Source organism: Clinocottus analis, unplaced genomic scaffold (assembly GCF_023055335.1).
Source record: "Clinocottus analis isolate CAN_PGR_092001 unplaced genomic scaffold, fCliAna1.0.p SCAF_18, whole genome shotgun sequence".
NCBI lineage: Eukaryota > Metazoa > Chordata > Actinopteri > Perciformes > Cottidae > Clinocottus > Clinocottus analis.
Genome location: NW_027175909.1, coordinates 8,914,902 through 8,925,000, shown reverse-complemented (window position 1 = coordinate 8,925,000; position 10,099 = coordinate 8,914,902).

Sequence of the window (10,099 nt, the reverse complement as noted above, 5' to 3'; positions counted from 1 at the left end):
AAGAAAAACCAGCAGTGGAAGGGACAACGTATTTACTCAGGTACTGCGCTTATAGGTACAATTTTAAATTGCTCTCTTTTCTTGCATAATCTTTGTTTCTGCGACTTGACAATTGCTGTATGAAGTTATTTTATGGATTAAAATTTGACATGAACCTGTGATTATAAAAGATTAAGCCAATGGTTTCCAACTTTTTTGTGTGTGTGTGTCATGTGAAATGTTATATGCTCCTTTGAATTTTTTATTTATATAACGATGCATGTTTGATTTATATAACAAGTTGTGGCCCCAAAAAGTAAATCTCTCAAACAGTTCCCAAAAAGAAAACTACCGGCCAAAAATTAAATGAATGCAAATCCGTGAAGCACAACTTTGTCTTTCTTCTTCCCCATGAAACATCTCTCCACTGATCCGAGTTAACTTGTGTCCCTGATGTTGGGAACTGCCGGACAAACCTGACTTACAAAGGTCACAAAGCAGATGCAACCAGATCCAGTTCAACCAGAAACAGGAAAATGCAACTTATGCATTGACGCATCAGCATCAAATCTAATGACATGTCAATACTGTCTAGACTGTATTGTGATACTTTTACATACCACTTTAATAAAGGATCTGTGTACTTCTTCCACCTCTGATGAACTGTGGTATGATCCATTCAAAGTTCCTTTGAGGCCCTCATCCTCCAGCGGTGGACATGCATGAGTTATTGTTAGTGAGTGTTATTTAAAAAAGATTAGTAATTCGGCACATAATGCAGTGATTGGAAGTGACAACTTCGACACAGTCATATAATATGAAGGTCAGCGAGATTTTAAGAACTCGAAAGCAGGTTTTCTCTTCAGTGATATGGGACTGAGTGTGTGTTTGCCCCACGTAGTGTTTTCTAAAACACTGCTGTCCATCCCAGCTTCCATCAACATCAAGTGTCAACAACATGATAAGCAGGTTCATCATGTCTCCTTGGCCGCCAGTACAGATGTAATCTAGAGGGCAGGGCCAGGCCTGCTCCTGTGCCCGTGTGATGACAGGATAAGTGAGGATGTCTGGATGTCAGAAGGGGGTGGGAGGAGCACCTGGTGCAGACAGGTATGTGTGTGAGCACAATGAGGTGGCAGGTTGTTGAGTTTTCAGAATTTGTTATAACTTGCTGGTTAGGATCATTCTGAGGCTCCAGTACTCATTGTGGTCCCCCCAAATGGAAAGAAAAGCAGTGTAATGTGTTGTTTTCAGATAGAGTCATCATCTTTTGCATTTTTAATCTCAGAAAAATACTCCAAATGGAAAGCTGTCATCCACTTTGGTGAGTTTGTGACTTATATCCACCACAGGCGTAATCTAAATGATGAAATGTCAGAGTTAGAAAGTCCCTCCTCAGCTGAGAGTTGGTGCAGAAACAGTTTGGAAATATTCATCTGACTTGCAGCCGTGTTGTAATTCTTATCTGGAGTTAGTGTTCCAAAGTGTTGCATTTGCCCTTCAGCGTATTGGGTTTGACGTGACGTGCATTTGCTGACTTTTTTAAAGTACCACCAGTCGAAGACGCGTGTCAGCTCCTTTCAAACAATGTCTCTCCGCTTGTGCAGTTTGTGGAAAAACTTCAAAGGTGCAGGTGCAGACCAGATTGAGTTTTTCTGGGAGCTGTCAATACACCAGACAAAGACCTGCAACACACAGAGGAGAGGTGTTTGTGCAGGAAGTACGAGAAGCGGCGAGGGAAACGGCGCAGACAAGTCTGTAAATCCCTCTGGATGCCCTGAATCCCGCCGACCTCTGACCTTGAGTTAATTTTGCATTCTCCCTGCTGGGCCTCACTGCTCACCTGCTGTCCAACACAACAACTTCCAAGTTGCTTCGTAAAAAAAAAGACGCCTCCTGTCTGGTGCCTGAGAAACTGAGGAGGACTGTTGTTTCCCGTTTATCAGCTTAGCAAGAATTTACATTTTAATTGAATCCTGATGTTTGGGCCGAACTATGCTTGCTGAATAACTGGAACTCCGTCACAGAAACGACTTACAGGCTTGAAGTGTGAGTCCACAGAAGATGACAGGCAGTCAGACCCATTCACATTGACGATGCAGGAGTCAACTTCATGTGCCAAGATTTCTCATGCTGCCATCACCAGGAATATTCCTGGAGGGAGAGAGAGACAGTGTGTGTGTGTGTGTGTGTGTGTGTGTGTGCGTGTGCGTGTGTGCGTGTGTGTGTTTGTAGGAATGTCACAAAACTACAGTTGGTCTTTTTGTGCATATCCACACATCCGCTTCTATGCATCTCATTGGGTTTGAATGTGCCAAGACTGTTCATGCCTCCATTGCCAGGGACATAGTTGGAACGTGTGTTTACAGACAGAAGGGAATCCGATTTGGGCTCAGGTGTGTGTATGTTCGCTCGGACATCTATCCATCTTTGTGGGGACCAATTTGCATAAAGTGAGGATACTTCTCACTTCATACAGAGGCCTGTTTGAGAGTCCCGACTTGGTTTTAAGGTTCAGCTTCGAACAAGGTCGGGGTAAGGGTTGCAGCTAGGCATTTAGTTGTGATGGTTAAGGTAGAGTAAGGGGCTAGAGATATAATTATGTCCCCACAAAAGTAGTACAGTGATGTGTATGTGTGTGTGTGTGTGTGTGTGAGAGAGAGATAGAGCGCTCTATCATCCTAATTAGGATGGACGCGTCCACCCCTACACTCTCTTTGATGTGGCATGTTGGCCAACTCTGCTGATGTTGGAGATTTGGTCTAATAAGATATTAGATAAAAGATATGATTCGTCAGCACCTGTCTTTGTTGGGTCGACCTTTTACATCTATTTAGAATATTTTATCGGACAAGAAAGGGGCGCATGCCGTGGCGCTCGAGTTGATTTTGCAATGCCTGGTAGATTTGTGGTTTTACACTTTTACTAAGATTGAGATGCAAAATGTTTAATGTCAATGAATCTGCAAGTTAGTTTTTCAATTAATTAAATAATAATTTGGTGAATAAAATGTCTCAACTTCTCAGAGCATATAAGTGAAATATAGTTTTATCTATGGTGCGTGTGATAAAATCAGTGGATCAGCATTACAAATCGTCTTCTGGCCACCAGGAGTGTGTCCCTCCGACCCACACATGAACAGCTACACAGCCATGCTGCTTTGAACATTATTTAAAGTACACCCTTTTGTTTTGCCAATTGTCTGATCCACTTATTGATTTATCAACTATCTTTACTGAGGCTATTCATTTTCATCGCAGATCCAATTACAAAAGCAAAGTGTTTTTTTCATCCTTTTTCTGCTTTCTCTCCTTTCTCATACGTCCTCTGGTCTTTCAGGATCTACTAACTGATTTCACAGTTCTACAACAAGTTCATAGTTGTAATAAAGCTGCTAAAAATACTGGTCACCCTCATTTCTGCGACATACAGTTAAGGAGTCTTCTTTTTTTTTTTTAAACTTCTGCTCTTCTGCCCACTTTGTCATCAGACTAGCACCAGGGCTATTTCAAAGGCACTGTTCTGTGTTTTTGCAACACAAATAACCAGGTAAAGAATCCTACTTACTCTATGTCTCATTACTGGTATGGACCGAAGCCCAGCCCATTACAATGCAATTAAAATGCATTAAAATGCAAATTTCTATTGTTATTATTACATTATTTCCAGACTGTGGCACCTGCAGCTTCCATCCAAGCGCTGTTCATTGCAACGAGATGGTGATTAACTTCTGCATTATCGCACTGATAAAGAGCAACTGAAAAGTCAAGAGCGTAAATTGAACGACAGGCTGCCAGCGCCAGTTTCCAAAAGAAGTCATTAGGATTTTGACTAATTACATCTCGTCTGACCTTCCAGTGTCATTGCTTCAACCCGAACAAATAGATCTGCGGCTCCCCGCTCTGCTTGTACCTCGTGCATATGGAAGTCAAAATAAAGTTGTGTTAATAAACGGCGACATTGTAGCTTGTGCTTTGGTGTGACACAGGAAACCATTAGCGTTGTAACAGTAAAGCAGATAAGAGTTAATTAACTGATAATGGCATTCTATTCACTGAGATGAAAGTCAGTGAATGGAAATGAAAGGGTGGGGAGTCAAGAGAGAAAAATGGACTTTCTGTAGATCTCAAAGAAAAGCAGATAATTGTATTCCTCTTGATTAAGTTTCACACTGGGGTGGCATGAATGCCAAGAGTTGTGAATAATCTGCATCACATCTGCCACAACAATGCACTAAACCAACGAGGAGGAATTTCATCACGTCGACTTCTATACAAATTGCACGACAGGCTTCTTGGAGGAAAACACAACACCTGTTAAATTAGAGCCTTTGATCTCTTGACGATGACCTCTTTTATTCAGTCCTGCTCCTCTTCTAAAACCCGGCATAAGACAGCAGAACAAATCGATAACAACAGCACCAAGAAACCAAAAGGGAAGTAAACTTAAGGAGAGGGCCCAACACAATTTTGCCTTCCTGTATGCGCAGCTTTTGATCAACTTTCCAACTGGGCAAGTGTGGGGTTTTATCGGCTTTATCCTCCTCTCTCACAGAAGAGAAACAATGTGCTTTATTCCATTACACTGTAAATCCAATCTCATGCTTCACGCTCTGTAGAAGAGTAGCAGAAAGAGGGAATGAATGAGATGGCATGGGGAAATGTTGACACAATCCCACAATCCCTGAGGCGACACCCGGCGGCCATCGGGGTACAGTTGAGGGATACTGAGCAATTAACCAATCAATCAGTGTGCTGATGGGGCCCCGTGTAGCTATTATGGTAATACACGTGTCGCTGGAGTGAGAAACTCTCTCTTGGCTCAATGAAGTCAGGCTGTTTAGTCATTGTGTTGCCTGTTCCTACCAAGGAGTCACACTTGGAAAAGCGTGCATGTCTAGAATTAGGAAATAATTTGCATTATGCTGCTTAAGTGTAGACTTGCACAGATGAAGTGTGTCGTCACCATATAATGCAATAGAGCACATCCTGTTCTTCTAAAAGAAAATTATGTTTTTTTCACATGGGCTTCAGAATGAATGTCTCTGTTTCCACTGTTGACTCTTCCAGGCATCCAATGAACACCAGAATTAATAATGGATTGGGAGGAAATTAATATTTAATTCTTTAAATCTGTTGCAAACAGCTTGTAATATACGTTGATCTATCTCCTGTATGATTCACACAGCAATATATCTTTGAAAAGCCCACAAGCTATTTGTCTCCCCCCACTCAGACCACAGCGGCATTTATCTCCTGGCATCAGTTAACACAATATCTCACATATGGAGCAATCTCCATTAGGTGTTGCGTGCTGAGGAAGTTGATTATTGCTAATGCTGTAAAAGCTGTTATCACCAGATAAAAAGAAACCTGTTTGAGATCTGATATTGAATCTCGCAACATAAAAGCAAGCTGTGAATATCATCTCACGTAATCAACATATTCACCAGCTGATGCCAGCTCACTTTGGACTGTGGCTGAAGTAATCGTATTTTGTAATTGATGCAGTTGCAGTAATGGTTACTGCAAACATGTCATTACTTTAAAGGCATAGTGCGTCCATGAGGTTGACGTTTGTGTCTAATGGTGAAATCTCTCAACACGTAACTTGTGTATTCTGTGTGTGTCTTCCCAGTGATTGCTGATTCCCTTCACCTGTTCTCGCCCCAGACTCATGGTGTGCCTTCCCTGAGTGATTGTTAAGCCACGCCCCAATTGCTTTCACCTGTGCCTCGTTAGCTGTCTGTGTCTTCCCCTTGTCAGTTGCAAGATTGTCTTCTTTGTCTCGCATGTATGTACTTCACGTTCGAGCTGTAGTTGCAGTTTTCTAGTGTCTCTTTCCCGTACCAGTGTTTATTTTTGTTTTGGACTTTGCTTAGTATAATACCTTTTTGATTTTGCCCTCCACCTGTAGCGGTAGAGTAGTGCTCTGGAAAGTCTTTTGGGGTCAATACCTTCAGGCTTATCAGACATCAACAAACCAATCAAGCATTTATTATACTCAAGAAGTTGTTTTTACAGCTTTTATTGGTACTGCAATCATTATATTATTTGTCTCGATTGTGAGATGAACATTGGGATTGTTCAATGCGACACTTTGCCGGGTGGCGTCAAGTTGTAAAATCTTAAGGGTTGAGCTTGTTTTAATTTTTTTCATCTTTATTGGCACCAATGCTGCACTGCTGGACGCGCTCTGTTCAAATGAATGAGAGGAACGTGTGACATTTAGGACTGCAGACTGTAGAGGTGTTCAAAATTAGATTAAAAACTAACAAAATCCCCTTTGTTCTAAAAAAAAATTGCAAGTCGGTCGACAACTCTCACAAGAGCAGAATAGTTGTTTAAGTACCAGTGGCACCACCTTTGAATCTATTACCATGTACCAGAATTGATTAGTTATGGGACTTCATTATTACGCAGTGCATCATGCCCACTTAACGCAGTCAAAACCCTCTGCTCAACAGGCTATGCTGCTTTTAAAAATCTTCCACCATGTGGTGATGCTTTTTAAATTTAGTGCAAAAGCATGCACTCTGGCCAATACCATTAAACCATTACAAACTGTCGGTAGTCTCTTGTTCTCCTTTGAATTCTTGCTCTTAGAGGCACTTTACTTCACATGAGCTGTCTCCATATAGTTTGTCTAGCGTATCCTGACTGAAGTGTTCAGACGTTTGCTTTCATCTTGTGCAAAGGCATGCCTCAGAGATGGGTAAAGGTGAAAGTGACTCCGGGAGGCGGGAGGAGGGGGAAAGGCTTGTTCAAAGCCAAAGTAAAAGAATTTCTTGAAGAAAAAGTGTTTCTTTCTTTTTGCCGAGTGGCCTAAATTTCCTGAAAACCACCAGGTGCCTCCATCTTCTAATGCCATTTTGACGATTCCCGTTCCGCTGTGTGGAGACAGCGAGACTCATGATCCCACTCTCTCGTATCAGTAGGCAGAGCAGCTCTTGAGGCAACTGCAGAGAGAAGTGTGTCGAAATATACTCACAGGTAAGTCGTCGCTCACACGTAAAGGTATTTCTTTCTGATAAATGGAAAAATAAATAACAGACTCTACCTCTTCCACACAGCCTGCTCCAGCATTGACTTGTGACCTCCAACTGGAGAACTGTCAGTAATTTAAATTAATTAACTTGTCCAACGTGAGGCAAAAACAATTACCCAAGCACAAGCATGAGAAGAACGGGCAGCTTATTACAGCGTGTTGCAGTTGGCCCTTACAGGAGACGTATTCGAGATGATGGATGTCTGTATTTTCAGTAGTGCAATCTTTCTAATGAGCTCCTGTGCCATGTTGCAACTTCATTATACAAAAAAAGGTTTGCATAACTGAGAATAATAAGAAATGATAATATCCAAGTAATTAGTATGATATTAATCAGTGAATTCAAGTTGTCGTTGCTGTTGTCAACTTAGTTGCTTATTTCCCGTCCTTTTAATGGGGCGGTTTATGAACGTCAGTGTTATGAAAGGAATGTGAAGATTAGCTCTGTAATATACAAAGCCATTGTTGTGCTACACATATTTGAATGAAAATTAAACATTTCTTTCAAAGCTTTTCAATTTCTTTAGTCTGTATCCGTTAGACTAACAAACTCTGAAAGACCCTCAGGTTTTTGACATTTTTTCGTTTTCCTCTGCAGACCTAGGAAGCACACATAAATCAAGGTTTCCAAAACTCTGGAGATAGAAACGCAGCGTAGCGAGAAGGCCAATCTTGATTTCCTTCGCACACCTGCTTAGAGTGCATCACGGTTCACACCAACGCAAACTCCCTTTACATCAGTCGGTCTGAAGGTGTAGCTCTCTTTTTGTGTTTACGCGTGAGAGTGAGAAAGATGGAGAGAACGACACAAAGTATTTCATGCACATTTCTATATTTTTTCTATACGTGATGTCTGTGCCTTCAGCTATCGAGGACACATTTGTGCATCGAGAGAACAGACTGCACTGTGTGGCGAGAAGTCAGTGAAGTAACCCTGAAACACAAAATAGTGTGTTGAAAGAAACGGCTTCTGCCGCATTTGAAATTGAAGGATTTTATACTGATTTCTGAGACGGTTGGACCGATGCTGGTAAACAATCACTTCTGGCCCCCTGTGGCCACGAAGACCAGCAAACAGTTTATTTGTCTGCTTAATCTGGGATGTAAATCTCCACTGACTCTGAAGTGGAAGTGGGAAAGTAGCAGTGACTGCAGGATGATTCATTGCCGATAAAGTTTCATTAGAGCTGAAAGCATTGCCAAAGTAATACAAAATCCTTTTATTTTTTATATATAAATAACGCCAAAGATGGTGGTTTATATGTTTTGACTGGACAATTTTGAGCTATATGAATTATTTAATTGACTGGTAGTCCCCGTTTAACTCTGGGCCTGCCTTCAGAAGATTACAATGCACAGGAGGTGATGGTAGTTTTCCCCACTGTGGCTTCTCTGGATTATACGCGCCTTGAGTACTTACATAAGTGGCTTTATTTTTCTATCCATTTAGCCATGGGTAGCTTTTGCCTACTTTATCTTCACTTAAATTGCTTTTGGCGTCACAAATTTACTGACTGGGAATAAAATATCATCTTAACACAGAAGAAAATCAGCAGACTGCACTCTTTACTGTGAATGGCGAACACCATGCCCAGCAGTCACATACATAATTGTCCTCTGCAGCCTCACCCTCTCCATTTTGACATTAATTAATCTCAGGCAATCTCCAAACTGCCTATGGGGGCCAAGACCTCACGCCTCCAAACCTTCAATTCCCATGATTGAATTTCACAGAGTTCATCTCTCCAGCCCTTAACTTTGCCACTTTACTAATGGTGGTCGTGAAAAAAGAAGACACTAAAAAAGAAGAGTAGAAGAAAAAAGGAACTCTCACCATCAGCCATATTCTTTTTGCTATCCATCATGGGCCATAGAGGGGAGGACAAAGACTAATACAGCCGGCCAGAATCTGGGCAGAAAGCGAGAAAGATGACCCCACTGGACTCCGGTGCTGCATTTCATTATCTCACGCCGTCCATTCATTCACTACCTTCGGACGGACCGGGCCCTAAAACACTCGATCACACCTCTACACTGCATTGTAGCGAGCTGATGTGACCTGTGACGCACAGAAATAAGATGAAGATGGTGTAAACTTCCATAATGATGTTATAAGTAAGAACAGGGAGTATAAACTTCACTCAGTTAAGTGTTCTGTTTTCCCACTGACTTTGACGGGTATTAAATTGTAAAACGAGATGAAGAGCCTACAGCCACGCTAGCGGCTGTGTGAGGCTGATAACATGCATGCAAACATGAAACACTGAGATGTTTAGCAGGTGTCATGTTTGTTCATCATTTGAGTTGAGCTTGTTGGCATGCTCAATATGCATAAAAAACACAAAGTACAGCTGAGGTTGACGGATGTTGATAGCTTTGCAGGTATTTGGTCATAAATCAAAGTATTGGAGAAATAACATTTTTGACCTAAAGTGGTGCTGGAGGAAAAGTTAATGGAGAGGTGTTTGAGCTCATGCTGAGTGGAACCAGAATGTGTGTATCGGATTTCATGGTCATCCATTCAATGGTTCGAGCAACCTAGTCCCCCGTTATTGAAAGTTGCGTAGTATAATAACGAGTATAGTCGCGAGAAAGTCCACTTCAGACGTATAGGAAGGGTGGTTTAAACAAACACTGGATGACTTTCACCGAGGAGACCGCTGTTTACTGTGTGAAACCAAAACGCTTATTTATTTACAGTGGTTATTTGAACACAATCTTTTTTTCTAACCTGAGCCAATGCTAATATGAAACAAACTTTTGAAACTGTTTTGTTTTGTTCAGAAATGTAAAGTATGCTGTGGTTTGTGGGAACCCATTTTTCTGGCAACTGGGTTGGTTTTTGAGGTATTCCACAACAAATAAAAATGTCCATATTCCTCTGGCACTTCAGTATTGAAGATTCATCATGAACGTCTTCATTCCATTTTGTGACAAAAGATTTGAGATATTTACCAGGATAAGTGAAAGCTTTGATCTGCTGGTGGAGCAGCAAAGAAAGTCGGTATTCACCAAAGTCATCGGGATTCACCCTCTGGGCACCATGAATATCTACGCAAGTCTGCATGTACCT